Below are 11,226 nucleotides of genomic sequence, written 5' to 3' on the forward strand. Positions count from 1 at the left end.
TAGGTCATGCCCCCTCACCTCCAGTGCGGGAGGAAGTGAAGCTTCTTCTCTTCCTTTCCTCACTCCCTCTTCACTCCATGTAACCAACCAGGTAGGATGTTTGAAACTATATATCTGTATTCTGTACCCAAGGGTATTCTACCTGTGTTCTCCTTGCTGCTGCATGGAATAACACATGAATCAGACCTTGGATTTTATAAGTAAAGCATTTTAAACTTGGTTAATGGTGTGTGGTATGTTCATTGCCGTAGGGGTAGAAAGAGGGGTAAGAGCTGTAAACATACTAAATGGGATACGGAAAGGGGTCTAACAACCTATATTCCCACGCTATACCTCTGCTTAACTCAGTGACTATTTAGAACTTTGTTGGGTGCTCCCCAAGTATGCAACCAATTATTTTCTTAATTACCCACATATGGGTCATGGATCTGATTTTCCTCCCACAGTTCTGTTAGTGGCTCTGGCTCCACATTAGACGACCTGCTTTCCACTTCACCAGTTCCAATGCAGGTTGCATAGCAAACTATTAAAAATAGTTTTATAAGTTGTGTGTCTTTGTTTCTCAATTTGATCCCTTCACATAGTTTTGTATGTATTGTGATATTTTATGCATTGTGACTTGCAGTTATTTTTATTGATCATAGTTTTTTAATATTTATTGTAATTGTTAAGAGTGAATTTCTGTTTAATTATTATTTGCTGATGTTCTGAGAGTTAATTTTATTGTGTACTATATTCTAATAGTCAAAACAAAAAAAATTCCTTCCAGTAGCACCTTAAAGACCAACTAAGTCAGTTCTTGGTATGAGCTTTCGTGTGCATGCACACTTCTTCAGATGCATGCACACTTCTTCTTCTTCATATATTCTAATAGATTATTGAATATTACTTTATTTGATAAAAGTTGTTCCATTTTAAAGTTATGTTTTATTATGTCTTTCTGTGTTGGATCAGATTATTATTAGGTGCGTGTTCTTTGCTGTATATTTTGTTGTTGTAACCACCTTTTGTGCAGCAATATAGAAAGGTGGTAAACAAATCAAAAGTGAAATGAAAAAAATTTGAAATGAAACACACACAAAGAGCTTCCCCCATTTGCTGCCCTTCAATATTTGCCACCTGAGGCACCTGCCTCACTATCTAACTCATGGTAGGGCCGGCCCTGATTGCTGCTTAACGTGTTTTGAGTTTCAACCTGGAATGCTATCCTCCAGTAGTTCAAGCAGATCCATTGTTACATGATAACACATTCCATTCATCATTGACTGTTACCTTACAAAACATATTGGGCAGAATACCTTTAAGAAAGATCAGCAGCTCCAAACACATCAAATACATTTCGAAAGATAAATCTATTTTTTTCACAGTGTCTTTGGATTTTTGCCTCCAGTTTCTTCAGGCAAAAGCAGTGTATTGCAGAGTAAATGAATGATACACAGAGCAAGCAGAAAAGAGCCTCCAGGTTTGTGTAACAGATATAAATGGTGCAGTTTAGGAACAAAAAGTGAGGCTCCTTTTCAGATCAATGCTATCCTGTGTCCATGCTTTCCATTTCCCCTTGTTTCTTGCCTCTTCTTAATTCTGCCCATGACTGAAAGCACTGGAAATGTATCTCTGAAGCTACCAAATCTTGCTAAACCGCCTTTGATCTGGGCTGCACAGCGACAGATGCACAGAACCTGCTGAGCAGAGCAGAAGACTTTTTATTGCTTTCCCATTCACTACATAAACATCATTAGATGCCAGTGATGAAATCCCAGCCTTTATTGAATGAAAGTGATCGCTGAAGAAAGGAAACGGAAGTGAATGGATGGTCAGAGCAGAATTTTTAAAAATGAAACCCAAAGTGCAGGGGGCTGAGATATTGAGGAGAGATGCTATATTCCTGTTGGGTCACCATGACCCTTCTGAGACTTCTGAGTTACTTAAAACCAATCCATACTGCTGTCCTTATGTATTACAAACTTGGTATCATGCCAAGCCAGCAAGCCCTGACCCAAAGTCCTTGGAGGATGAACCAGACACCCCACAGCTGGAGGAGCTCAGAAGAGGAGGTCGAGTCCTCTAGAACGAGTGCTGAAGATCCCATTGAGGGACTCTCTGGATGAAGAGCCCTTGGATATGTCAGAGAAGGATGGGGCAGAGGGGTCACCACCCCAGCCCTTGAGAACACTGGTGCCAAATAGTCCAGGTCCAAGCCGAAGACAGACAACAGCATGTGTCTATGTGTGTATCCTCATGAGGGGACTTGATGGGCCATTGACCTGATTCCTCAGCCTCTTCTCATGTCATTGATCTCTAGCAGCAAAATATATTGAGCTGGTCCATCCAGCCAAGTATCCTGTCTCTGATGACTACCAGGAACTCTGCCGCAGTTCCTGAACTAACTTCCACTACTCAAGGCCTTTTTCACTCAGCTAGGAAAGTGTTTTTACCTGTTGTTTGGATGCTCATACCAAATTTGTTAACAACATGTTAGTAAAGAACTGCCAGCAGGTGGTGCGATTAGAGATATAACTTGCTACCTACCAGATGTAACGATGCATATCACAGCTTCCTTTTAAAGCCATCACCATGAAAAGTAACCTTCAATCCACTGTAATGCTAAATTAAGGATATAATTTGAAAACATGAAGACATGTTTGGAGAACTTTCAAAGAATATAGATTTAAATCACAAACAAATACAACAAAAACAGGTTTTGCCCTTTTCAGCATTTTCATCCAACTCATATATCCTTTTTTGCTTGATTCCTAAATAACACTTACCTGGAAATATGTCTCATTGGTTTTATTTCCTGCTAAGCAGCTGCAACCTTAAACTTGGAAATCAAGGGCCCAATCCAACGGGTTGTTATGAATTGCTTCCCATGACGCATCTCAAAGCAATTTACAGAGTAATAAAAACAGCTTTAAATTTGTTTTATATGTATAAAATCAATGTTCTTCTGTGGAATGTGGTGCATTATGCCCCAAATGTTTTAGAGGAGGGGTGGCTGATGTGTAGCCCACATCTGGTTCCCCCAAGAGGGTTTTTGTGGCTCTTAAGAACTGAGCATTTGATTTAAAAAATAGTAATAAGTTATATATATATATATATACTGCTCCTATTGATACCCTGCCATGATGCCATAAAGCCATTTCCCTTTTTTCCATACATTTTTCTTTTACTCACTGTTCCCATGCATGCCTATACAGACTGCTGTAGCTGTCAAGGCCCCTAAATGAGTCCCTTAAAAATATTATCATGTATCTATCTGACTACCTTATGTGTCCCTTGGTATGATTTCAGTGGCGTAGCGTGGGTTGTCAGCACCCGGGGCAAGGCAAGTAATTTGCACCCCCTAACCCATGGATTTTAGCACTCGAGCCAGGTAGGGGCAGAGAGCTGTGAGTGCAAGCGCCCCCCCCCCAATGTTGCTCCCGGTGCGGCCGGCCCCCCCTGCACCCCCCACGTTACGCCACTGTATGATTTCAAAGGATTTTTGTGACACCCCCACCATCTTTTAATTAAAACAAAACAAAACAAAATAAAACTAGCTATTTCCACTTTCACACTTTGGTCACACCTTCTTTAATATGTGCCCCCCTCCCTGGAGGGTTGACCATGAGACAATCCAACCTTCAGCCCTAAAAACGTTAGTCATTCCTGTTTAGGATTTGACAAAAACACCTGTACAGTTGTCTTTTTTTTTTTAAAGATATTCAAGGAAATATAACTTGTGATTTAGTTTAAAAGGCAATTAACATTGGCAAGTCATCTTTATTATGTTTGTTCCCTGTTATATCAAAGATGAATTGTACACCTGTCTAAGTTATTTTATTGTTTCTAAAGTTTGTAGGAATGGTTTTTATTGTTTTTAGAACTTGTATTTTTTATCTTGTACAGCAACTTTGATGGCTTCAGTATGTGAGGCAATTAATAATAATAATAATAATAATAATAATAATAAATACTCCACCCATCTGGCTGGGTTTTCCCAGCCACTCTGGGCAGCTTCCAGCAGAATATAAAAACATAATAAAAATTGTGCCCTGAATTCTCAACCCCAGATAAATCTTGAAGCCCTGAACTCAGTATCGGGAAACCAAAGATAGTTCTTATTTTTTTTAATATTTAGAGATTTATATATATAAAAAAGGAACCCCAGCTGCAGAGGCTAATCCTATGGTCAAGGTGTAAGAGCTGATGTTGGGCCAGGATTTAACTATGATCTTACATTCCGCAAGGAGCGAAGTCAAAGCTCAGTAGCAGTAAGGGAGAAAACAAAGAAGACCAAACATAGCAACAACACCCACAGAGTCCCTGGCAACTATACTACCAGTCACCAATCACAATGCCACTCTCCCACATATCAGCCATGCCTGGAAGGCGCCAATCATTATGTGACAAAGGCGGAAAGATTGTGATGTGACAAACCTGCCCAAACCCTCCCCCAGATGCAATTCACAAGCGGGCTGTCAGGTGCATCCCACAGCATATTTACTATTACAGACATCCGCAGCTCATTGGCTTGAATGTAGAGCCTACTGGTAACAGGCTTCCCCAGGATGTGAGTTTGATCATCAAACTGCACTGCTTGTATTGGAGCTTGTGAGACCCGAGAATTCATGGACAGGGAACCAGGGATGCTGCAAAAGTAAAGGCACGAGGGACAATGCTATTATGTGGCTGGTAGCTCAGTGGGAATGGGTAGCTCATTGGGTAGCTCAGTGGGAATCCTATTATGTGGCTGGTAGCTCAGCTCTCAATGTACGGAAGTGAGAGCTGGACCATAAAGAAGGCTGATCGCCGAAGAATTGATGCTTTTGAATTATGGTGCTGGAGGAGACTCTTGAGAGTCCCATGGACTGCAAGAAGATCAAACCTATCCATTCTGAAGGAAATCAGCCCTGAGTGCTCACTAGAAGGACAGATCGTGAAGCTGAGGCTCCAATACTTTGGCCACCTCATGAGAAGAGAAGACTCCCTGGAAAAGACCCTGATGTTGGGAAAGACGGAGGGAACAAGGAGAAGGAAACGACAGAGGACAAGATGGTTGGATAGTGTTCTTGAGGCTACCAGCATGAGTTTGACTAAACTGTGGGAGGCAGTGGAAGACAGAAGTGCCTGGCGTGCTCTGGTCCATGGGGTCACAAAGAGTCGGACACGACTAAACGACTAAACAGCAACAACAAAGCTCAGTGGGAAACAAGAGGTGTTGATTTCACACCTGTTCATTTGTGGGAAGTGCAGCTTTCTACAGAACAGGCAAATTTCTCAGTTTCTGGGCCTGGGAAATGTCAGCGCAAGAAACAAATGAGGTATTAAAAAGGAGCCTTCCTGGATGCCAGGATCCAAGTCTGGGGCAAGTACTCTATGGTTAGATGTAAAATCACAAAATATGCAGCAAAGTGAAGCATGTAAACATACGCTATTAAGCCTTTAAAATATGACCTTGTGAGTTCCAAAACTTCCCTCTTCGCCCTGCATAGGAAAAGGCCACACATTTCGCAAGTTAAAAAATGGTTTACTGACATGCTTTTCAAAGGTCTAATTCATGTGCTTTTGCATACAGCATTGAGGGAAAAGTTGCATAGGCAGTAAAAGCTGGCTTAGTTACAGTGCTGAGAGTTCCTAAATTATTGGTATAGGAACTAAAGAGTGGCTTGTGAGAGCCATGCAGCTAAGCTGGAACAACCAGCTTAGCCTCTTCACATGCCACCAGCTTCTGAGGTATACTGAAGGGGAACAAATGCTTGATTACCTAGTCCAGTGGTGGCCAAACTAGGCCCTCCAGCTGTTTTGGGACTACATTTCCCATTATCCCTGACTGCTGGTCCTGTTAGCTAGGGATGATGGGAGTTGTAGTCCCAAAACAGCTGGAGGGCTGAGTTTGGCCACCACTGACCTAGTCCCTATCAATGTGAGCCAAGCCTGTCAGGCAGCTTACTCTACGGTTTTAACTCTTTGTGCATCAATTAGACTTGAGCACAATGGTTATATGAGGCTGGTTATCCCACAGGAACTGCCCACACATAGGATTTATGTCTTGTCAGGATTTGGCTTCAGCATATTGGCCCTCATCTATCCTATCACTGCATGGAGACAGTGTATTAGGGTTTGCGCAGCCACACTTGACTCCTGATGTAAGAGAAATAAAACTCTGTATCATCAGCATAGTGATGACACAGTGCTCTAAATCCCCTAATTCCTGCTTCAAGTGGTTCCGTATAGCGACAGCTTAGACCACAACTCTCAGGGAACCAACATATAGCCATATAGTCACAATCTCTGAAACTGGGCCTATAGATGGGAGCAGAACCACTGCCTCTGACTCGCAGGGCTTGTTGATGGTATCAAACGCTGCCAAGCGGAAGTCAAGTGGCAGGGCCACAATCCTACTCTCAATAAAGGCCACTCATCTGAATAACCAAGGCTGAGTCAGCCCCCAACCAATGCCTGAACGCAGTGTAGAAGGGGTCAAATAATCTGTTTGCTCCAAGTGTGCTTGCAGTTGAGCCACTCTCAACCCTCTCAAGCACTTGGTGATATATATATATATATATATATATATATATATATATATATATATATGGGCCCAAGATGACCCCCCCCCCTTTTGAGATGAAAAGTTCCACCTCCTCATGCAGTGATGCATTCATCACACCCTAGACCCGCCTGATTGCAGCTAGCCTGAATTGACCTCAGCTGGCAAAGATTAGGAGGGCATGCGGTCAGCAGAACTGCTACAAGCGCCTTGTCTGCACCCTCGGGGCTCGTAAGCTGAAACAGATCCCAGAAAGCAAGACTAGACAGTTCATCAGATGCATCATCAGGACTTTTCACAACTATGGCATCTCAGTTGTTGCAGAGGTGGCGGGAGTTTATCCTCAAACTGCCTAGCAAATCTGTCAGCTTCCGAGGGCTATAATAATCCCGTTCATTGGGCTAGATGTTAGTAACTCTGCTGGACACTAGTATTAGAGTGGATTGCATAAATAGATCATAAGTAAAATGCCTGACACAGCTGGAGAAAGTAAGGGACATTCTCCTTTGAGAAGCTTCAGGTTGCTCATTTTTGAATACTGGCTGTTCTCTTAGAATTGTCATCTTCCCAGGCTTTTGACCCTCCCTTTCTTCTCAAATAGCAGGTACATTCTGTTCTCTACTGCTGTAGCTGGGCATAGAACTAAAACAGGCACAATTGATGAAAAATAGAAGTGTTGAAGAATGATAGTTTTATCAGAAGAACAGAGTAAAGGTGGCATCATGGGGATTTTGCTGCCAAAAGAACACTAAACAGCAAGCATACTGTTTGAGCAGCCTGAACGATCTAGTTTCATCAGTTAATGATGTAACTAATTTTGGTATTGATGTAGGGAAATACGCAAGAAAGAAATTCTGGTGCATCAAAGATGCATCACATCACTATATATTGATATGTATCTTTACTAAATTTAGGACATTTTTCTAAATCAATCAATCAATCAATCTCCACTGCCACCAAGTTTAACAAAGATGTATGTACACCATTGACTTCAAATTCAATCAACAAAAGTTAAAATTCAAGTGTATGAAAACGTTCAGAGTTGGAAAAAAAGTCAGATTATGAAACAGTGACCAATTGGTGCAGATTCCTAAACCTAACACATAGCGTAATTATTAAGACGTGAGATAACCAAAATATGGCAAAACGGTGAATTTGTTGTCAGGAGATTCATTAGACCCATTTTACCAAAAATGTATCAGAGTTTTTTTTTTGTATCTTCAGAGTATACCTTGTGATTACAGTATTAACCAAACTTCTATGCAATGCTGGTAGGTGGTAGTCAAGCACTAAAGAAAATGAACCACATTCCTAGAAGATGACATGTGAAAAAATGAGGTTCTACATCATCACAAATCACAAGAGAAGAAGAGCTCCCTCAAGTACTTCATGAATGAATGTGACTACTTGATTCATATGGTGGGCATGTCCAGGGCATGTCCAGGCCTTGTGCATCATGTGGTGATAGCTGGTGTGCATTAATCATGCCAGATGCAGAGTGATCTTAGACTGCCAACACAACTGTCGCTACTGACTTGCAATCATCTGCTATGACACCACTGAATTATGATTAAAATTATAGTCTTTGGGTGTATCCTGTCATCTGCAGTCGCTCATTCTATGCAGCACAACATAGCACAGTGTTTGAATAGTTAGCAGCTAACATTTAGATTGCCACCTTCAATGGATGTTCTTGGCTGCTAGCAGCGAGATTCTTGATTACAGAATGGTAAAGTATTTTTTAACACTCATATTAGCCACTGGGTGGAGATTACTCAGTATAGGAAGATTGTTTTATTGTGGCATCGCAATATTAAGTGTGGTATTTCACCCCAACCTATCTTCATGTGGGCTAGAAAATTCCAGTGCTTAAAAAAATACTATGGCCCAGTGGTCTCGGATATTTACTCAGAGATGTTTATTTAACTCATGTTGCCATTGTGAACATGCCGTTTCACGTTTCAAACAGTAACAACAACAACAACAACATATTATTATTATTATTATTATTATTATTATTATTAATACCCAGCCACTCTGGGCAGCTCCCAATCAAATGTTAAAAACAGTACAGTATTAAATTTTAAAAACTTCCCTGAACAGGGCTGCCTTCAGATGTCTTTTAAAAATAGGATAGCTGCTTATTTCCTTCACATCTGAAGGGAGGGTGTTCCACAGGGTGGGCACCACTACCAAGAAGGCACTCTCTCTGGTTCCCTGTAACCTCACTTCTTGCAATGAGGGAACCGCCAGAAGGCCCTCGGCACTGGATCTCAGGGTCCAGGCTGAACGATGGGGGTGGGGACGCTCCTTCAGGTATACAAGACCGAGGCCGTTTAGGGCTTTAAAGGTCAGCACCAACACTTTGAATTGTGCTCGGAAACGTACTGGGAGCCAATGCAGATCTCTCAGGACCAGTGTTATGTGATCCCAGCAGCCAGTCCCAGTTACCAGTCTAGCTGCCGCATTCTGGATTAAGTGCAGTTTCTGGGTCACCTTCAAAGGTAGCCCCACGTAGAGCGCATTGCAGTAGTCCAAGCGGGAGATAACTAGAGCATGCACCACTCTGGCGAGACAGTCCGCGGGCAGGTAGGGTCTTAGCCTGCGTACCAGATGGAGCTGGTAGACAGCTGCCCTGGACACAGAATTAACCTGCACCTCCATGGACAGCTGTGAGTCCAAAATGACTCCCAGGCTGCGCACCTGGTCCTTCAGAGGCAGTTACCCCATTCAGGACCAGGGAATCCCCCACACCTGCCCGCCCCCTATCCCCCCAAAACAGTACTTCTGTCTTGTCATTTTGGCACCTGAGGTGAATTACAAAATGGCATCCCCTCTCCACCAGGGAAGAAGGGGAGAGTGAAAATCTACATCAGGAATGGAGGCGGGGGAGCGGACTAAGATTTACATTGTGATCTGCTCTCTCTGTGGATCCTGCTGCCTCGCCTCATGGGTGGGCCGGTTCTGCTTATGCCATATATTCCATACAATATGATACCACATCCATACCACAACCATATTCTCAGCAATGGTGCAAGTTTACAACAGCCCTGGACCCTGTGTAAGGAATTTCCTCCCTTGATTTCAAGGGGGGGGGGTATATTAAAAAATAGACACATCAACAGGACAAATCATAGGATGTAATGGAGCTCAGCACCCAATCACAGCAAGCCACCACCAGTTTACAACCCCGCAGGGAAATTTTAACTTAAGTGATAAAGGCATGTGACATGGGGCTATGTTTATCTGGCCTCGGGTGGTACCCACTCAGGGTGAAATTCAAGACCTGTTTCCTGGGGGAGTTGAGCCAGGTGAAAATGGTTCAGATATGCACCTGCCTGCAGAGTGACTCCACTGCTGTGGACTTGCCCCTTCTGCCCACCAGGCTATTCCAGGGCTGGGGAACTGGCCCAAGGGTGGATCCTGATTCTGTCACTCAACCCAGGCTGACACAGGTATCTCCCTGCCCATGTCCCAAGCTGGTGTGCACAGCAGACTGTGGATGCAACAGTGCCCCCACCACTCGTTATGCCCTGCTGGGCAGTTACCAGGGTTACAACTGCACCCTTAGAGCTTGCGAGGGACACTCTGCACAAACAGCAGTGAGATCCTGCAGACATTGCTCACACTTCTCTGCCTATAACTCTAACAGGTACCTCATACGGGGACGCCAGACACAAACAGCCAACAGCAACCCCCACACTACTTCCACAACTAGGAGCGCCAGGACAAAGCACACCACACAGGCAAGTAAGGGTAAGTTAAGTACTACTAACAATAATGTCTGTCTCCCATGCCTTCCTTCATCCTACATTTGAATACTGTAACTTTTCTGAACTGTATTGTATTGTTATAATGCTTTTTGTCACGGACAGGTAGGGGGAGTACAGAGTGATGGAGCTGCCGTGGAAACAGATTTCCCACCTTTTGTTCAAACATGCACATTTATCCACAGCACTGAGCTCAAAGGAAATCAGTTTTGCATGTTTGCAACAGATGCTAAAAATGCAGTGCTGGTTGGCGGCATTTGTCCTTTTCACCAAATTATGTGTTCTACAAAACACATTTCTACTGAGTAAGCCATACTGTTAAATGTGACCTGAAATTAACAGTAAAGTGTATCATCTGAACACGAGTCTTAGAAATGAGACAGAAGTGTTCAGTAAAGTGCATCATCTGAACACGAGTCTTAGAAGTGAGACAGAAGTGTTCATCTAGTCTCATGATTGGCCTCCTTAAATGAGACATGCAAACCACTTAAGCCTGAATATTTGCTTTGGAATCTGTTACATCTCACTAATTCTAATCTGGGCAAGTGTTGTTTTTCCCCTCTATGTGTTTCAACCCTTTTCACTGACACTGTCTGAAGTGGAAAACAATGGCTTAAAAATAATAATCTTAAAATAAGATAATGGAAATGATATTAGTACATCAATGTGGATCCTGATGCTTTTCCACTGTCCTTTATTGTCCAGTATAGTTAGCCTTTTGTTCCCAGAAAACAGGTATGCTGACTGTTATGGATGTGTGAAGAGAGGAAATGACTCATACTTGTATCTTCCCACACGTACTAGACAATAACCAAAGCAAAATGTGTGTTTCTCTACACATGGAAATTGCACATCTTAGCATGGTGGGAAATTCATTTAGTTCCTCTGCAGGCATTACAAAAGACATGCATGGAACAGAAATCACAG

The 11,226-nt window shown here is 42.7% G+C and overlaps 1 long non-coding RNA gene across 1 annotated transcript in view; it reads left to right on the plus strand.

Annotated features, from left to right (window-relative positions):
• The window catches only part of LOC310852943, a 13,565-nt gene extending 3,299 nt beyond the window's left edge, over window positions 1-10,266 (plus strand). Inside the window, exons 2-3 of the long non-coding RNA XR_014568466.1 lie at window positions 7,805-7,911; window positions 10,182-10,266. This is a non-coding gene — a long non-coding RNA (uncharacterized lncRNA). The remainder of the gene's footprint in view (window positions 1-7,804; window positions 7,912-10,181) is intronic.
• Window positions 10,267-11,226: the final 960 nt, after the last annotated feature.

Source organism: Podarcis gaigeae, assembly GCF_964106915.1.
Source record: "Podarcis gaigeae genome assembly, chromosome: 9".
Classification (NCBI taxonomy): domain Eukaryota; kingdom Metazoa; phylum Chordata; class Lepidosauria; order Squamata; family Lacertidae; genus Podarcis; species Podarcis gaigeae.